We start from the raw sequence: 17,170 nt of genomic DNA, 5'->3' as shown, positions 1-17,170 counted from the left end.
AAATGAATGTGAGACCTTCAAGAGCCAATTTGATAGTAATTAGATTTGGTAGATGATTTAACTAAGGAAATGAGTGTTTATTTGTTACATTAGATTGTGTAACGACCCGATTCCCGTGACCGGATCGCTACAAGCAACATCAGTCAAAATACTCACAATATTTTTTTTTTTTTAAACAAACCATCTATGAAACTTAAACAACTGCCATTCTTATTCCATTTCAAAATATCTCCTTACAATAACTTGAATTTAAAACCAATTTATTCAATGAAGTAAAGTCTCGAACTAGTCAATCTAAAATAAAATCAAAGGGGTTGACGAAGGGTATCGTCTTCCTTAATTATTTGCTCCCACCATCCTATGCTCCTAGACGTCCTCGTGCGCAAACGCACCCTCATTAGAATTCTCTAGCCCTGGGAGAAAATAGAGTCAGCAGGATGATAGAAACTGAACCAGTAGGAGAATTCAATTTAAAACAACATTTCAAGATCCATATTATAGATAAGACAATATGAATTTTTCAAAATAATAATTTACCAAAATCTTCAGCAACTGAATAGAAAAGTCATTTATGATAATCAGATGTACTAATAACTGAAAGAGAATATTTAGAACAATTATAAATTTACCACATTCTTATCATAACAATTTCATTTAAACCCAGGGCACTCCAGCTCCCACTTGCTTGTTGCCCTTGCCAACACGGTCGATTCCGTGGGGACTTATTACGATAGATCATACCGCCTAGGGACTCTTGGTCTCCGTAGGATTCCGACATCAACTGGGAGTTGCGCGGTTCTCCCAAATTGTATAACTTTTATTACGGGGATAACTCAAGGTTTCCCATCACCCTTTCCCATTTCCTCTTTGGATATTTCTTATATTTCCAAACTGCTTCATGTATTTGACAAATAAAATTAAACTGATAAATCTTTATTAGAAATCAGATTCCATTAGAATACAAGAGACAAAATTTCATTTATCATAGACTAGTTTAGAAAACATAAAGAATTAGATACTTCACCATTCTTGTTGTATAACTTGAAAACCATACGAGCAAAGTTTAGCTATCACCTGCCTTTTCCAACCGACGGTGTGAGGAAGTTTTTAAGAGACAAATCCGAAGTCTCTAGAAATAAATGAGAAAGACGCCCTGCATAAATTTCATATCAACAACGTTAACCATTTTCTTCCTACTACTATGTTTGTCTTTCAAATTAATTACGTCCTACTCAGATGTTAGAATTTTATTTATTTATTTACATATTTACATATATACATATATATATATATATATATATATATATATTTCTCAGCTTATTTATGCAATGAGTACTTAATTAATTTAAGGTATTGATGTAATAATTTAACTTGTGTGAAAATTATTTGATTTGGCACCGCACACAAAGTTGCTGCCCTGTTCGAGCGAAATTGCACATATTTCACTACGGTTCTGCCTTGTTTGGGGCATCAAAAGCACACATTTAGAATACTTAACTGCTGCCTAGTTTTGGCCATAATTCTATACATTCAAAACCTTATATTGCTGCCCAGTTTTGGGCATTAAAATACGGTCATGAAAGACTCTATTACTGCCCTGTTTTTGGGCAGAAAATACGCACAATAAATACCATTTTGCTGTCCCGTTTTGGGACACAAAGCACACACTACAAACCATTATGTTGTTGTCCCCTTTTGGGACAAAAACACACGCACGGAAACACTATGATGCTGTCCCGTTTTGGGACGAATCAAAATACTATGTATATATATATATATATATATATATATATATATATATATATATATATATATATATATATATATATATATACTGATTGGTCAATATTTCATTCCAAATTTTATATTTATATGTTATTAAATTCAAAACACTAATAACATGTATATGTACTTTTGGGTCTAGGTTTTATGTAAAAATCCTTTTATTTTTATTTTTATTTTTATCAATAGACTCTATTCTAAATAAATGGGTCCACATACTGTTGAGAAAAATCGAACTCATAGATCTAATTTGATCATACAAAAAAAATGTCTTTTGTGACCCTTCAACTGTTGGAAAAATAAATAAACATATAAAGGTTTTATTCGATTAACATATGATCACTCAACTATTTGAAATCAAAACCATACAAACAATAATAAATTTCATTTGATAAACACACTAACTGTTGAATAGTGAATCTCTATTATCATTTTTTTATTTATTTAAAATTTAGTGGGCTTCCACTGTTGAGAAATCAATCTATTAAAAGTATCATATACTTACTTGGAATGTGTTTGAAACAAGGAGACCAAGGTTCACGTCTTGTCTTCACTTTTCTCCGCTTCTCTTTATCTTTCTTACGACTGTTGATGTGTGTGTGAGGGGAGAAAGGAAGAACAAAACTTGGGCGATGATATAGAGGAAGAGGGAGTGGGAGAGAGAGAGAGAGGGTGTGTTGGGCATTCCCTCTCTCCTAAATTTCGAATTTTACTTCCCTTTTTCCCCTCCTAATTTAGAACTGATTTATTGTCTTTCTAAATTACTGAAGATTAAATTTAGATCTTGCTATATTTATATTCCCTCCTTTACAGATTTCAAATAAAAGTTGCCTTAATTTAAATTAGACATTCTAGTAAGATCACATGTGTGGTCCACTTTCCCTTTATGGAATTTTGGCCACCCATTAGGGTGTTTTGAAAAAAAACGCATTTAAGGAAATATTTTCTAGGAAATCTTTTGTACATAACCTAGAAATTCCTAGATTTAATAAAGGCCTTTGATCATGGATAAATAAGATCCTCAAGATCTAACCATTGATCATAGGATCTGAGGCTACCATTAGACATCTTAAAATAATCGACCCTTTATGGTAGGGTCGGTTATTACAGATTGTTGCAATGCTTCTATTTCATTTTTCAAAGTCTATTCTTTAAGAAAAAATTGCATTTTTTTAAATCAAAAAAATAGAATGAGTAGAACATCAAAGCATTTCAATCCAAAACAGGACAACCTCCAAATTGAAATTGAAGACCATGAATTCAGGCTTTCTGCCTTCCCATTTGCTAGTCAGATGGTCTCCTAGCTTACCTACTAGAAAGATTAAGGTGGCCCTTTAGGAAATTTGATCTGTCGTTTAGGATCATCCAGCTAGTGCAACCCATCGCCACGGACAATATCACCCATTGCATGATGACTGTAATAGTTGCACAACTATAGATTGGAGCGTTAGGCATATAAAAGTGATATCAGTTTGAGTCTCTCTCTGTGTTTGTGTGTGTTAGAGAGAGAGAGAGAGAGAGAGAGAGAGAGAGGGATGTGATAAGAGATAGATTTGCTTGGAACATACATCCTCTCGATAAAACTTATAATCTCTTTTTAGGCAACAATAAAATTTTAGTTTTGTGTTTTGCATTTTTTTAACTGATATTATAGATGCAATTTATTTTATACATAACTTTTTGTTGCAAGTCTGTAACAGATTAAATTTTAAGTTAAAATTTAATTTAATTTTATTAATATGAACTATAAAGCCATCATGGGCGGTGAAGTCCACCTAGGAACATAGTTTAAATTTCCACTGAAAACGATACAAAAAGATCGAAATGACATTTCCATTGCCATCCCCACCGACACATATGAAACAGAAACAAAGTGAAACAAAAATTGTAACCATATTAGTGATATAAATATAATACACCAACATGTATTATTTACGTAATTATATTCATATGAAATGCATGTGAAATGTGGTGTATGCATTATGCATAAATATTTATATGATTACATGTGAAATGTGGTATGTACTTAATTACCATGCATGTGCGGCAATGCACGTCACTATGTATTCGATGTTGTTTGGTTTTTCTGTTTATTTGATAGTTTATGAGTGTCTTCGTGCTTATTATAGCACTTCTTGAAGTTTCATCTTAAATGTCTACCATTTACATAGGCTTTCATACGTTTCTATAAAATTTCCATTTGAAACCACATGTTTCTATTTCCATCACGACCGAAGCACGTGTCAAAATTGAAACTTAAAACCTTTCTCAAGAACTGATAGTACATATATCAAATAATTAGATGATATATTATTTTAATAAAATATTCAGATGTTGAATTAAGATCCAGGTATCATTGACTAATGTAGTGCTTAAATGACAATAAATATCTATTAGTATAACCATGCACCATTCAAAAAGAAAACATGCAAATTGTAGCATATAATATTCATGTTAGAATGGAACATACAGTACATAAGTTAGCAAAACATGATTCGGCAGAGGAGGAGGAGGAGGAGGAGGGGGGGAATTTGAGTTTAATGCGGTATTGGTTAAAAAAACAGTCAAATGAATGAAGTTGAAACATGAAAAAACTCATTTAATACGTTTAAATTTTTGTCATTTATAAAATATAGTGGGGGTAGAGCTAGAAAGTTCGCCAAAAAACGCGTTTAATACATTTAAAATGCATTTAAAACGTTATCCTAAAAAATGAAGTTTTTTTTGCTGTAAAAGTTTTAAGCAGAGTATTAAACAATGAACCGCCAAAACGTTTTTTTTTTTTTTTCAAAAGAAAAAAAACACTGTTTAAAACAAAGTTTTGCTAACTATGATGGTATACTCAACGTATGGAGGGGCCACCTTCCCAAGAGGGGTGGGATCACTTTCTCACAAGGAGCAATGGAACATGCTCCCTGTATGAGTCCTCTCCTAACTTGCAAATCCATGGCCCTGAAGTGAGATCGCCACCATAAAGTAACAGACCTAACTTCTAAGTGCACCTTGTGTAGTGGTCCTTAAAACACAAGAGAGGTCCTTAAATGGATAAAGGACTCAGCACCATTTCCAAAGGTCTTTTGCTTGTGCTCTCAAAGCTTAGGCAAAATGCCAAACAGTCAACATTGATGACAAACTCCCTCTCCAATAAAACCTAAGCACCTTCAGCTATCACCGTGAAACTTGAGCTTCCAATAGAGTAAGGATCCTTGATGTGATCTATGGAGCAACCCATTCTTGTTTATAACTAAAAACACGTTGGTTAGTTCAAATTACAGACACTTATTAACATGGTTTTAAAGTTCCGCAAAAATTGATACTAAATGACCGGAATATTTCTGCTCCCATCCCTAATGAAACACGTACTAAAACCAAAATGTAGACCGAATATGTGTTACATAATTATATTTATAGAAATTGCACGTGAAATATAGTGGATATATTATATAAATATTAATATGAATTACATATGAGATGTCTGTATTGAATTATTGGGCATGCCCAACATGATGTCCAATGTTGTTAAACAATATACGTGGTTTTGGCACAATGTAATGATTTTTTAGTGTGTATTTGTGCTTAGTCTAGCACGTCTGGAAGTTTCAATCTAAATTAACATCATTTGCATAAGTTTCCATATGTTTCCGTGATTTTCACCGAAACTTTCATCCGAAACTGACATGCTTCTATTTTCATCACACCGAAACACACCTCGAAACAGAAATCTGAATCCCTCTTATAAAGGAGATTGCTCTATCTTTCAAACAATTCTTGTGCGTGTGAAGCAAAGAGTTATCTGTGAGTTCTATAAAATTTGTGTAGATGGCCTTCACACTAAGATTTATAAAGAGACGACCTCTTCATGAGTTGCAGTTTTGGTAAGGTAAATGAAAGAAATATTGTTCTATTCCCCACATAATAAAAGCATCCTCTAATATTTTCAGCCCCATAGCCACCATTTAGCTCCAAGAGAGATTTATAGATACCACCAACCTCAATGTTCTTCAAGAGATATACATTGAAAGTTACCAATGCGCATATCACTAAAAAAACATAAAAAGGAAACAAAACAAAAATCTAAAACAACCAGCAGTAAAACTGATTTGTTCAACACAAATACATGCAATAACCTCCACATATGAAGAACGCAAAGTTTTTTCTACATAATATTTCCCATTGTAGGATGCAAAATAATGTCTACACGGGTAGGATGCAGTAAGGAGAGAAAAATATAGAGGAACATTGAGGTTGCATTCCAATGCTACTTATTTGTGTCGCCTTAAAAACCAAACATAACATTCTTCCTAATGGGAAAGAACCAGGAAAACACAACTAACAAGGCAAATGGTAACAGACAGACAGTTCCATTGTTGCAATTGGTTCCAAATGAATAATGAAATTTTTTTTCAACCAAACCGACATCGAAAACCCATTATCATTTTATCATTTCCATTATCTCTATAGCTTTTGGCATATTGGGTACGTACCTAACAAGTAATTCTTTTCTTATTTGGCTCTAAATAAATCAATAAGACCCATAAAAAGATAATTGTGAATTAAGAATAAACATTTGACATACCGATTGTTGGAGAAAGATCTTCAAAGGAATCAGAGGTGAAACTCAATAGGAGGCTACTCTTCCCCACCCCAGAGTCTCCAATTAGTAACAATTTGAATAAATAATCAAATTCTGGTTGACTTGACGACAAATCCATCATATTCGCCCTTGTAAGACCCTAAGCAGTGAAACCCAATTTCAGAAACCCACCAGATCCAAATCCAAACCTGCATAATCAAACCCAACATTCAAGAAAAAGCACAAGAAATCAATGTAAAAAAAAAAAAACCCACCATTTTTTAAGAGAGAAAAAAAGGAGAGATGGGTAGGAAGGGATTTTTCATACCGGTGTGATGGAATTCAATGTGAAATCACAAAACTCAGATTTGGGTTTGTAGAGAGGGCGACACGGAATGGAGATGAAGAAAATTGAAGAGAAGTCGAAAAGGTTGTAGAGATATGAAGGAAGCGAAGTCATGTATCCCTGTTTTGTAGAGTATTAATTAAGGGCAATGATAAATTCGCACCCCCTATAGAATAATTCGCACCACATAAACGTGAATTGAGGTTAGAAAACGTTAAAGTCTGCCACATACCCACGTTTACAGGAGTGTGAATTATCCTACAGGGGGTGCGAATTTATCATTGCCCTTAATTAAATAGTCACTTTAATAGTTAAAGTAGAATGTTTTCCAACGGCAACTGATATCTGCACTACCATGTTTTGATAATAAGACAAATTCACATTTGTTTTTTCTATTTTAATTAGCTGCCGACAGCATTTTTGCAGGGTTGCAACTTGCCCGCTGATGGTGCCAGAATCTGATTGCACGATCTAGGATGGTAGAGCTCTAACCTATGATAGACCTGCACTCACAAAAAAAAGCATTAGAGGCCCGGAGTGATGGTTCCGGGGGACCACTCTGATGCTCAAGTTAGAAATCCGCACACATGGAAGAGAAAGCAAAGCTAATTAAAATTCCAGGGGCATTATGGATTGGTAGCCTTTAAAAGGAATTTCGTCCCTGAAATTCAACTACTTTCGTTTCATTATGATCTTGGTGGTTTTCCAAATTGATGTAGTGTCCCAATTATTATCTCAACATACAAAGCACAAAATAACTATCTTTTAACAACATGACAGATCATATTTTAACCGTCCATCCCCCAACACCAACACGTACCCCTCTCTAAGTTACAAGTTCTTTCACACTTTTATTCTTTCCACCAAATCACTCGTGACTGCATCATTAGCATCTTCATCTAAACTTTTGGATGATTAGTACTAATATGTCATATCCATGTCAGACTTTGACATAAAACAGTCGCAAGAGTACTTAGCTATAATATATTATTCGAATAAAATGACAGGTTCTCAGGACTGTACCTGTTTTGCTTCTTCCATGAGCTCTTGCCCTAATTTCTTCAACAGTAATACAGTCTTTGGTGTAGATTTCCACATAAGCATTTGCTGCAGGGTGCTAGGATGGGTGAATGCCAGGGATGACTCTGTAAACTTTTCCCGAGTACACGAAAACCCATCTGTACGAACTAAAAACATTTCCGCTTTCTTTCTTGACTGCACTCTTACAACACCAGTTGCTGAAGCACACATATTCCCCTCAAGACGCCCCACACGGTCATCAATCGAAGCTAAAGAGACTTTGGATTTCTTCTTTTTTTCTTCTACGGTAGTACTAGATACAATTTTATCTTCTGAGCTATCACTCACACCACGAGAAATCTTCGACCGAGTGCCGAGATTCCTATCCCCTGTACCAGACCCGTTCACAGTTAAAACACCAGAACCATGATTATCGTCACTGAGAAATTTTCCATTTCCAGCATTGGAACCATTATGGTCAAAATAAATCCCTCTCATTACAAGTCCCATTTGAACTTACTGCTTGGAGATGTCTTGGTATCATGGTAGGCTCTTGAACTGTTATCTCTCTTGAAACTGGCGGCATCTCAAATCTGTTCCGTTGAAAATTTAAAAAAGTAAGGGGTGAGATCTTTCTATTTTTGAAAAAACTAGATATTTCCCTTTTGGAGAAAACATCACACGTAGGACACTGTGCCTTGAGTGGATCAATTTCCCAAGAGAAGCTCTCAAGAGATCCTACTTCAACAGCATCAGCTCTATTTATTGATCCATTGTCTTGGCCCTGTTTGTGGAACGCCCCATTGGAACTTTTAATGAGATCTGTGTCCTTTGGAAGAAAACCATTGACATCTTTTAAAATTTTTACTCCTTGTAGTTCTGTGGCGCTGACGTTTTGTGTGCATAAATGTGTTTCTGCATTTACCTTTACATTTTTTGATGGAATTTCACTGAAATTGACTGGATGGTTTGGGACAACATGTGTTTGAGAGCGTGTTGTGTATTGCCTCCATCTAGAGATCATAGCAGAAGTTCTCCAAACTCCTTCCTGGCTGTGGAGATAAAGTGGTTTTTTATTGGAATCTGATACCAACGATGCAAATTCCTCAACTTGCTCCATTGAAGGCGCAGTTTTAACTTCAACGGGCAATTTAACAACTTCAATTAGCCCGCTCAAAACAGTTTTCTCTATAGCTACTTCATAACACTCATCCTTAACACTTTCTGCTCTAAGATCTACAATTGTCTTATAACCTTTCTGCACTAGCCACTCCAAACCATCACCCGTCACCTGACCGCCCTTCCAGAAAGCCACTTCACAATCTTTGGACACTGTCTCTCCTTTCGTAGATGAAAAATATACCGGAGCCTAGTTCGCAAAAAATGTTTGACAGGGGGAATCTAGGCCACGAGGGTAACCAGCATCATAACAAACATTCTTTAACCTTTGTAATTTTCTCCATATATCGGTGCTCCGGTCATCGAAGGGTGTCAAATAGTTCTCAAGTGCGACGTGCAAACTTTCACAACACCTTTTCATTTCACCTCGGAAAACGGCAAGTGGCGGAAGTTTTCCATCCAAGATATTTACATCTGAATTTTGAAATGAATTTGTGAAAAAAGATCTCCCCACGAGAACGTCCTCCCTCGCTCTGTTAATTAGAGCGATTGTGCATCCGAGCACAGCTACTACTTTCTCCTCCAAAAGCTGCATTTCCTCGGATGAAATGTCATATGAAACAGTACATTCTCCGGTCTGGGGATTGCATAAAGTTTCCATTAAGACAATATGAAGTTGTTCTGCAGCTCGGAAAATTCTAGTATTCTACAATATCCCTCGACTTCCGCAATGTCACCAGGAACTGGACCAATCCAAGACAATTTAGATGAATCTTGAGTCTGAAAGGTCTGAAAATGCAGGGAACAAACATCTGTCAGTTAACCAAAAAAATATCTTTCTCCTAGAACCACCATCCTCTTCATATCCAAGAAGATGAAAATTGAATATTGGTGATCCATGTGAATGTATCAGAGAAAAATAATTTGTTACACTCAAACAAAACAGGCAAGGCAAATGCAACCACAGATCCTTTGCTGATTAGGGTGTTGCCAGACCTTGCTTGAATATTTAGAAGACCGTCCTATTCTTTTAATCTAGTTTTCATTTTCTCACCTGCATAATTCTCATACATACATTTTGATTTTTTTTTCCTCTAAAAAGAAAAAAACACACACATCATTTATAACAGCCGCCGCCACCCCGCCCCCCCCCCCCCCCAAAAAAAGAAAAAGAAAAGAAAGAGTGATTTGAAAGCATGGTATACTACACACCCATCTCATAAAAAAGCAGATCTTAAATCAAGAAATTGGAAATCATCTAACTGCATCACCAGCTAACGATGAAGATCCCATGGAAATCTTTAGAAAAAATAAGCATTTTCCCTACATGACAGCAGAAGAATTGTTTTTTTTTAAAGATGACAGCAGAAGAATTATAGTTTCCCCTAACCATCTAAGCAATTATAGCTCAATTACCTAATCAATGTAGAAAATCAGTTAGAATATGGGAGATAACAACAATTCAATAAGCCCAATGTTTCTTCAGATTTAACAATATCTAATACAAGAAACTACCCATTGCAATACACTCAAGACGTTGAAGAATCACATTTCATTTCTAATCATCCCTTGGTAGTAAGATGGGATAAGCAACTATAGCACAAGACTTAATCAAGGTAGAAAATTATCACATATTTTGGAGATATCAACAATCCATCAACAATCCCAAAAGGCCCTAAAACTCTCTAAGATGAGTGAATTATGGTTTACTTTCTTCGGACTGTACGTTAGGGATTTCCAGATAGATTCTCAGGTCCAACACTAGATGTTCGCGCCTTTCTCATTTTAAATCGAAACCAGGATAATTTATGTCTATGTAATGCTACTGATGTCCTTTTTCAAATGAAACAAACCTCACCCAGAAATTCAAAAAGCCCCTATGTCTCTTCAGATTTTACAGTATCTAATGCAGGAAATTACCCATCGATTTTTCGCAGCACTGGTAAGATCAGTACCGAATTCATCAAAAAGAACTAAATTCTAAATTTTAAAGAAGAAAACAGAAACCCAAAAATCAAAAGCTACCTAATTTGATATTTCTGAGGAAAATATAAGCGTGGGTGTCGAGTGCGATATCGGGCTAAAGAAGTCATTATATGGACTAAAACAGTCCCCTAGGCAATGGGATCACACCTTTCACAATGCTCTGATAAAACCTTGATACCAAACATTTTTTTTTATCATTGCGTATATGTCTTAAAAGGTGGGAGTTCGTTTGTGATATTATAATTATATGTTGATGATATCTTGTCAGCTGAAAATGACACAAGCATGATTGATAAAGTTAAATCATGGTTAAAACCCTAATTTGAAACAAAGGATATGGGTAGCACCTATCACTCAAGATGTAATCAATGTAAAAAATTATGGTATATTTGGGAGAAATTAGCAATTCAAAAATCCTCTTTGTTTCTTCAGATTTAACAGTATCAAATGCAAGAAATTACGCATCGATTTCTCGTCGCCCCGGTATGATCAGTAGCCAAATTCATCAAGATGAACTGAATTTTAAATTTTAAAGAAGAAAACATAAACGCGTGAATCAAAAGCTACCCAATTTGATATATCTGATGAGAATAGAAGCATGGGTGTCTATAATCAATCTATTTGGAGATATCAACCATTCAAAAAAAGACCCATGTTTCTTCAAATTTAACTGTATCAAATGCGGCAAATTCTAAATTCCAAAATTCAAAGAAGAAAACAGAAACCCAAAAATCAAAAGCTACCCAATTTGATAAATCTGAGGGGAATAGAAACCTGGGTGTCGAGGGCAATATTGGAAGAGAAAAAACTGGAGAGTTTTGTAGCAGCGGCCAAAACAATGGCTCGATTCTTTCGTGGGTGTGGAAGAAGAGGGTTAAATCCGACGGTGGATGAGATGAGAGAGGGATTGAGAAGTGGGCCATGGCCCAATCCAACGGCTACGAATGGATTCATCATCTCACAACCCACCATCTCCTTCTTCTGTGTAAGCTCTGGTGCGGTATAATTTGGTGATAAAAGAGAGAAAGGGGGTTTTGATTTGCAGTCCCTTGTTTTGATATTGGCAGCCTAGTAACGAGAAGTGGGGCCACTGGCATTTGTGTGGGACGAAGTTACGGACCATTGTCGAGTGTGGTCATATAATCGCGACTCCATAGGATGATCCAAACCGTGCATTTGTTAGGGGGTGGCATGTGAAAGAAAAAGGGGTCTCTCTCTCTCTCTCTCTCTACGCAGTTGTCGAGTGTGTTGGTGAGTCACGACCATAAGACCCCATGGGAATTTCAAATAGTAGTCGCCGACTCCATAGGATGATCCAAACCGTCCATTTGTTAGGGGTGGCATGTGAAAGAAAAGGGGGTCTCTCTCTCTCTCTACCCAGTTGGAGTCTCTATGATTATCTTGATTTCACTCTATATAGAATGACTTGATAAGTATCAAGAAGTCATTCTAAATCCATTGGAGCAGTGCAACTGGATTTTCCAAGCTCCCTCCAAAATCGGAAACCCCGCGTTTTTATTTTTTTCCGATTTGAGAAACTGAAAATGTATTTCCCAAAAATTCCCCAAATCTTATATCTCCATCCCCTTTCTTTCCCAACACACCTCCCAAACCCTATTCCATTGCCCTCTCTTTCAGGATTTCAAAACCACCGGAGGCTAAATTCGGCCCTGAAATCGAAACCGGAAATCGGCCTCTGTATCCGACGATGATCGAACGGCCAGAACTCCGATGGGCTTTCATCCGAAAAGTCTATGCAATCGTGACCGTTCAATTGCTTCTCACTATTGCCGTTTCTTCTGCTATCATCAACGTTCATCCAATTAAGAACTTCTTCGTCTCCTCCCGGGCCGGACTTGGGGTTGACTTGGGGTTTACATTGCCATCGTCATCTCATCTTTTATCAGTAATTTAATTCTTCCTCAATGAAATTCCAATGTGGGTTTTGTTTTTTATATACAATCTGGGTTTTTTTTTTTCTCTTTATATTTTTTTTCCGACCATCTTCTTCTTCTTTTTTCATTTAACTTGTATAATTTGGTATCTGGGTTTTCTTTCTTTCTTTGATTGTTGGTGTCTTCTATTTTTTTTTAATTTAAATTTCGGTTATATTCAATCTGGGTTTCTTGGGGTTTACATTTCTCATTATCTTTTTCTTGTATTGCTGATTTAATTATCGAAGGAAATTACAATCTGGGTTTATTTTTCTCTTTTCATTTTCGTTTTTCCGACCATCTTCTGTTTTTTTATTTTCATTTAATTTCTATAATTTTTTTATCTGGGTTCGCTCCCTTTCTTTGATTTTTGGTGTCTTCTATTTTTATTTTTATTTCTGTGATATAGAGTCTGCGTTTCTTGGGGTTTACATTTCCATCATTAAACCATCTTTTATAGGTAATTTAATTCTCGAATGAAATTCCATTCTGGTTTTTGTTCTTCTTTTTTTATTTTCCTTTTTTCGGCCATCTTCCTATTTTTTTTCATTTAATATCTGTAATTTGTTATTGGGTACTCTCTTTCTTTGATTTTTGGTATCATTTATATTTTATTTAAATTTCTGTAATATACAGTCCAATTTCTTGTTTCCTTTTTTTTTTTTTCTGCTGTTTCTGATTTTCTTTTTCTTTTAATTTCTCTCATTCTGCAGTTTTGATTCTTGTACGCATCTTCCATGAGCTCCATCCCATCAATTTTCTGCTACTAACGCTGTTTACAGTATTACTAAGCTTCAGCATTGGATTGTCATGTGCATTTGCAAGTGGTATGATATAAATCCTTGATGAGCTTGATATGATATAAACTCTAATTTGTTGGAGAGAAACCCTAACCTTAGTATTTACTATTTAGTTGAATGAGGATCTGTCATTATGTTTCCTAGTTATAGATGGAAGACATCCTAATCCCTTCTTGTTAATCATGGTGAAGAAGTTTGGAGCCTAGAACGTAGAAAGACTTACATTGAATCCAATTTGCAATTTGGGTTTACATAAAAGCTTAGGGAGAAATCCTAACGTAGTATTTTGAATGACGAACTGTAATTTATGATTTCTAGTTATTGATGAAAGACATCTGAATCCCTTTTTGTTAACCACGGTGAAGAAATTCGGAACCTAGAACGTAAAAAGACATACATTGAAGCCAATTTGCAATATTTGTTACACAAAAACTTAGGGAGAAACCCTAACCTACTATTTAGTTGAATCTCAACCCAACTCAACTAAACCCGGTTGAATGGGCAGTATAATTTATAATTTCCAGTTATATGGAATCATGGAAGACATCCTAATCCTTTCTTGTTAATCTTGGTGAAGAAATTCGGAATCTATAATTTAATAGAAGAAGAAAAATCCTTACTTGGGTTGTGGTACCTGGTTGCATTTTGGCAATTTGTGCCTTTCAGATTGCATTTTCTGTGTAAACTGCAATGTAAAAAGACTTACGTTGAAGCTAATTTGCAATTTGGGTTTACATAAAAGCACACCAAAATAAATCTTTTCCAGCCAGGATAATCATTCACCTTGAATGTTGGGGGTACCTTGTCGTATTCAAAATTTGAAATGGAGAGGGTTTTTTTCTCTGTGCCAGTAATGGTTGTTGGTGGCAATTTGGTCGTCAAAAAGTTCATCCTTGAGAGGTCTCTTTATGGTAAAACATGTCCCAATCATGATGTCCAATACTATTCTTGATGGGTGTGCAGCTATCTTGCAATCTCTTAATCTTAATTTCAAGAAGGTCTCATGAATTTGCCATCCTTATTTTTGAGTTGTCATGAAAACTTTGTGACAAGTTATTATTCTTAGTTTTTCTTCATCAGGTTTCTTGATTCATTTCTCATTAAATCCCATTCATCAAGTTCGTTCTTTAAATCCTGTATTAAATTATTTTTTTGTAATATAATAAAATTTTCATATGTCAAGGAGCAAAGGAATAAAAACCCTAGATCACCTGATTTGGCAGAGGCCTCCATGTCATCTTTCTCTGAAAGATGATTATAAAAAACCCAGAAGTTCTCAATAAAGTTATATGATGAAAGAACTCAGATCTGAATCTCAGATTCTCTATGAGCTTCTTATTTGGTAGTTTACCAAGTTAGATATCCTCTAGTTCTCTATCAGGATTGGCATCTTTATCAAGTTCATATTATAGTTCTGAATCAGGTGAATTCTGTAGTCTTCCTCAGGTTCAATCTTGGATTCGCATGCAAAAGCTTCTTTCCCTTCTAGTTCAAGGTCAAATTCAATTCTCCGTCATTTTATGTGTTTTTCCCATGGAGATTCTTTGATGTCTGTTCCATCGCTGATTTGAATTGTTATGTGTCCAATCATAGTGGTTTCATAGATTATATATAATGTCCTCGGCTTCAATACTTCATCTCCAAATCTTTATGAAAATTTTATACTAAATCATCAACAGAAAATTAGAAAAGAAATGGGATTCTTCCTTTCGTTGATGTTTGTGGAAAATAGAAACCTTAACCGGTGAACAGTGCACTATGAAGCTATCTTATAGGTCACTTGGACTTTCTGCCTCTGCAAGGGAAATTTTTTACCGTTTTCAGAAATTTTAATGGCAAAGCAAATTTATTTAAGCAAAGTGAAAAAAGAGACTCAAGGCCGAGGTGGTCAAGGAGCAACAGAAACCACAAAAAAGACTAGAGGATATCTGGCTTATGCTCTGGTTTTGAACTTCTCTATTGGTGGGTCCTGTCAGGATCGCGACAAGAAAACTCCTGCTGCATGGAGTAGTTTGTTTTCGAGCAAGATTGCGAATGTTAGTGCGGATAAGTAGTTAAATAATATATTGAACCATCCTCTTATGAAGGTAAAAACTTAATTTTCTGCCCTGATGACGGTATACTTCATTGGAAAGAGGACATATTCTTTTCCTTTTAAGATACTCTTTGGAAAAACTATGTAAGCTAAAAGGATTATTTGATATTCCTTGCCTTGAAGGATGACTTTGTTTTTTTTTTTTTTTAGATTTACTCTTGCTGATGTCTGCTTAAAAGTCATAGAGATGGTTATTTATTTTTTTGGTGGTAGATTTCTACTTTCTTAGAAGTTTTACTTTTAAAATCATCTTGTGAAAACTAAAAATACGATTGTACATCTATACCCATCTGGGTTCAATTTCAAGGTATCTGCACCTTAGCCCCGTGGAGTGTTGAGATTTGAGACCCTGATTGGGGGATTAAAAAAAAAATTAAAAAGTAAAAAGGAATAAGCAGAAGCTGATTAATTCTATGTGCTTGTTTGGTGTTCTGCTCATGCAAATATAACCACCAAAAGTATATATAAAAAATCTTCGTTTTTTGGACCTTAATTGGAAACTATGCACATATTTTCCCATGTTTTGGACTTCCACCTTGATTATATCAACAAAACTGAATCTTTTTAATGTTTTGTTCCAAACAGGAAGGGTTATTTTAGAATTCGTGATTCTTGCGGCTGTGTTGTTTGTGAGCCTTTCTCTCTATACATTCTGGGCGGCGAGGAGAGGCCATAATTTTGGCTTCCTTGGGCCTTTCTTGTTTGGCACTCTCATAGTGCTGGTGGTTTATGGCATTATCCAGGTAAACCAGATTTGTTTGCTTACCTTCTCCACCATTTCGCCATTTGGGTCTGTTTCCATTTTTATTCAAAACTTCCAGTGATCACATGTTTTCAATATTTGAATCAAGTGTTTGTTGTTCCTTACTTTACAGATGCTTTTCTTCGGTTTCCACTTTTATGCAAAATTTCCAATGATTAGATGTTTATCAAATTTTGAATCAAGGGTTCTTGTTCCTTTGCAGATCTTTTTCCCATTGGGAAACACCGCGGTGGTAATCTATGAGGCAATGGCATTGATCCTATTCAGTGCCTACATTGTCTATGATACCGACAACCTGATGAAGCGCTTTACATATGATGATTACATTTGGGCTTCTGTCTGCCTATTCATTGACATGATAAATATCTTCAATGTGCTACGTATGCTTTTGGGAGAGAAGAAGACAATTAGTCACTTGGAGGAGGAGGAGAATCTGGAACATTGAAAAGGTGGTCACTTTCCCATCTTCGAACTCTTTCGTTACACATTCAAATAGTAATTCGGTTTTACTTTTTTTTTTCTTTTTTCTTTTTTTTTTATGACGTAGGATGTCCCCACCCCCTTCGGGAGTAGGACTAGTACCTACGTATACACGCAAAGACCCACTCACCACGTGGTAAGTCGGTTTTACTTTGCTGCTGTAAATAACAATTTACTTTCAGTCCTGGTCTGTTACACCTTTACCCATTTATGCAAGAAGAAACACATGTTTGTCATGGCCAGAAATGAATAATTGCAGAAGATTTGTATAA

General features: G+C 35.5%; 3 pseudogenes across 2 annotated transcripts in view; 1 reads left to right on the top strand and 2 right to left on the bottom strand.

Annotated features, from left to right (window-relative positions):
- Positions 1–11,980, bottom strand: part of LOC143864892 (ras-related protein RABC1-like) — a 23,114-nt pseudogene extending 11,134 nt beyond the window's left edge. The window contains exons 1-3 of the transcript XR_013241371.1: positions 11,601–11,980; positions 7,725–9,629; positions 6,359–7,204 (exon numbers count right to left, since the gene is read on the bottom strand). The product of XR_013241371.1 is annotated as a ras-related protein RABC1-like (transcript). The remainder of the gene's footprint in view (positions 1–6,358; positions 7,205–7,724; positions 9,630–11,600) is intronic.
- LOC143864897 (NAD kinase 2, chloroplastic pseudogene) lies at positions 7,713–9,501 on the bottom strand (annotated as a pseudogene).
- On the top strand, positions 11,207–17,170 carry LOC143864896 (protein LIFEGUARD 2-like; annotated as a pseudogene). Its single transcript, XR_013241373.1, has 5 exons — positions 11,207–11,309; positions 12,362–12,732; positions 13,474–13,587; positions 16,241–16,398; positions 16,621–17,170. The product of XR_013241373.1 is annotated as a protein LIFEGUARD 2-like (transcript).

Source organism: Tasmannia lanceolata, unplaced genomic scaffold, assembly GCF_043159265.1.
Source record: "Tasmannia lanceolata isolate RefF3 unplaced genomic scaffold, GAP_Taslan_0.1 ptg000054l, whole genome shotgun sequence".
Taxonomy (NCBI): domain Eukaryota; kingdom Viridiplantae; phylum Streptophyta; class Magnoliopsida; order Canellales; family Winteraceae; genus Tasmannia; species Tasmannia lanceolata.
This window is presented reverse-complemented; position numbering and strand designations above follow the sequence as displayed.